Genomic DNA, 3,749 nt, shown 5'->3' with positions numbered 1-3,749 from the left:
CTACTTCACCACAGTAAGTTATTCTACTACTCTACAGTAAGTTACTCTACTACACCCCACTAGGCCACTCTACTACACCACAGTAGACTTGTCTACTACACCACAGTAGACTTGTCTTCTACACCACAGTAGACTTGTCTACTACACCACAGTAGACTTGTCTTCTACACCACAGTAGACTTGTCTTCTACACCACAGTAGACTTGTCTACTACACCACAGTAGACTTGTCTACTACACCACAGTAGACTACTCTACTACACCACAGTAGGCTACTCTACTACACCACAGTAGACTACTCTACTTCACCACAGTAGACTACTCTACTACACCACAGTAGACTTGTCTACTACACCACAGTAGACTTGTCTACTACACCACAGTAGACTTGTCTACTACACCACAGTAGACTACTCTACTTCACCACAGTAGACTACTCTACTACACCACAGTAGACTTGTCTACTACACCACAGTAGACTTGTCTACTACACCACAGTAGGCTACTCTACTACACCACAGTAGACTTGTCTACTTCACCACAGTAGACTACTCTACTACACCACAGTAGACTTGTCTACCACACCACAGTAGCCTAGTCTACTACACCACAGTAGACTACTCTACTACACCACAGTAGACTACTCTACTACACCACAGTAGACTACTCTACTTCACCACAGTAGACTACTCTACTACACCACAGTAGACTACTCTACTACACCACAGTAGACTACTCTACTACACCACAGTAGGCTACTCTACTACACCACAGTAGGCTACTCTACTTCACCACAGTAGACTTGTCTACTACACCACATTAGACTTGTCTACTACACCACAGTAGGCTTGTCGACTACACCACAGTAGACTTGTCTACTACACCACAGTAGCCTACTCTACTACACCACAGTAGCCTACTCTACTTCACCACAGTAGACTTGTCTACTACACCACAGTAGACTTGTCTACTACACCACAGTAGACTTGTCTTCTACACCACAGTAGACTTGTCTACTACACCACAGTAGTCTAGTCTACTACACCACAGTAGACTACTCTACTACACCACAGTAGACTTGTCTACTACACCACAGTAGGCTACTCTACTACACCACAGTAGACTTGTCTACTACACCACAGTAGACTTGTCTACTACACCACAGTAGACTACTCTACTACACCACAGTAGGCTACTCTACTACACCACAGTAGGCTACTCTACTACACCACAGTAGGCTACTCTACTACACCACAGTAGACTACTCTACTACACCACAGTAGACTTGTCTACTACACCACAGTAGACTTGTCTACTACACCACAGTAGACTTGTCTACTACACCACAGTAGACTTGTCTACTACACCACAGTAGACTACTCTACTACACCACAGTAGGCTACTCTACTACACCACAGTAGACTACTCTACTACACCACAGTAGGCTACTCTACTACACCACAGTAGACTACTCTACTACACCACAGTAGGCTTGTCTACTACACCACAGTAGACTTGTCTACTACACCACAGTAGACTTGTCTACTACACCACAGTAGACTTGTCTACTACACCACAGTAGGCTACTCTACTTCACCACAGTAGACTTGTCTACTTCACCACAGTAGACTTGTCTACTACACCACAGTAGACTTGTCTACTACACCACAGTAGACTTGTCTACTTCACCACAGTAGACTACTCTACTACGCCACAGTAGACTTGTCTACTTCACCACAGTAGACTTGTCTACTACACCACAGTAGACTACTCTACTATACCACAGTAGACTACTCTACTACACCACAGTAGGCTACTCTACTTCACCACAGTAGACTTGTCTACTACACCACAGTAGGCTTGTCTACTTCACCACAGTAGACTACTCTACTACACCACAGTAGGCTACTCTACTACACCACAGTAGGCTACTCTACTACACCACAGTAGACTTGTCTACTACACCACAGTAGTCTAGTCTACTACACCACAGTAGGCTTGTCTACTACACCACAGTAGACTTGTCTACTACACCACAGTAGACTTGTCTACTACACCACAGTAGACTACTCTACTTCACCACAGCAGACTTGTCTACTACACCACAGTAGACTTGTCTACTACACCACAGTAGTCTAGTCTACTACACCACAGTAGACTACTCTACTACACCACAGTAGACTTGTCTACTACACCACAGTAGGCTACTCTACTACACCACAGTAGACTTGTCTACTACACCACAGTAGACTTGTCTACTACACCACAGTAGACTTGTCAACTACACCACAGTAGACTTGTCTACTACACCCCAGTAGGCTACTCTACTTCACCACAGTAGGCTACTCTACTACACCACAGTAGGCTACTCTACTACACCACAGTAGACTAGTCTACTCCACCACAGTAGACTTGTCTACTACACCACAGTAGACTTGTCTACTACACCACAGTAGGCTACTCTACTACACCACAGTAGACTTGTCTACTACACCACAGTAGACTACTCTACTACACCACAGTAGGCTACTCTACTACACCACAGTAGACTACTCTACTACACCACAGTAGACTTGTCTACTACACCACAGTAGACTTGTCTACTACACCACAGTAGACTTGTCTACTACACCACAGTAGACTACTCTACTACACCACAGTAGACTTGTCTACTACACCACAGTAGGCTACTCTACTACACCACAGTAGGCTACTCTACTACACCACAGTACACTTGTCTACTACACCACAGTAGACTTGTCTACTACACCACAGTAGACTTGTCTACTACACCACAGTAGACTACTCTACTACACCACAGTAGGCTACTCTACTACACCACAGTACACTTGTCTACTACACCACAGTAGACTTGTCTACTACACCACAGTAGACTTGTCTACTACACCACAGTAGACTTGTCTACTTCACCACAGTAGGCTAGTCTACTACACCACAGTAGACTTGTCTACTACACCACAGTAGACTTGTCTACTACACCACAGTAGACTTGTCTACTACACCACAGTAGACTTGTCTACTACACCACAGTAGACTTGTCTACTACACCACAGTAGGCTACTCTACTACACCACAGTAGACTTGTCTACTACACCACAGTAGACTACTCTACTACACCACAGTAGGCTACTCTACTACACCACAGTAGGCTACTCTACTACACCACAGTAGACTTGTCTACTACACCACAGTAGACTACTCTACTACACCACAGTACACTTGTCTACTACACCACAGTAGACTTGTCTACTACACCACAGTAGACTTGTCTACTACACCACAGTAGACTACTCTACTACACCACAGTAGGCTACTCTACTACACCACAGTACACTTTTCTACTACACCACAGTAGACTTGTCTACTACACCACAGTAGACTTGTCTACTACACCACAGTAGACTTGTCTACTTCACCACAGTAGGCTAGTCTACTACACCACAGTAGACTTGTCTACTACACCACAGTAGACTTGTCTACTACACCACAGTAGACTTGTCTACTACACCACAGTAGACTTGTCTACTACACCACAGTAGACTTGTCTACTTCACCACAGTAGGCTAGTCTACTACACCACAGTAGACTTGTCTACTACACCACAGTAGACTTGTCTACTACACCACAGTAGACTTGTCTACTACACCACAGTAGACTTGTCTACTACACCACAGTAGACTACTCTACTACACCACAGTAGGCTAGTCTACTACACCACAGTAGGCTACG

Source organism: Salmo trutta, chromosome 27 (genome assembly GCF_901001165.1).
Source record: "Salmo trutta chromosome 27, fSalTru1.1, whole genome shotgun sequence".
In the NCBI taxonomy this organism is placed as follows: Eukaryota; Metazoa; Chordata; class Actinopteri; order Salmoniformes; family Salmonidae; genus Salmo; species Salmo trutta.
Note: the sequence above shows the minus strand (reverse complement) of the source record.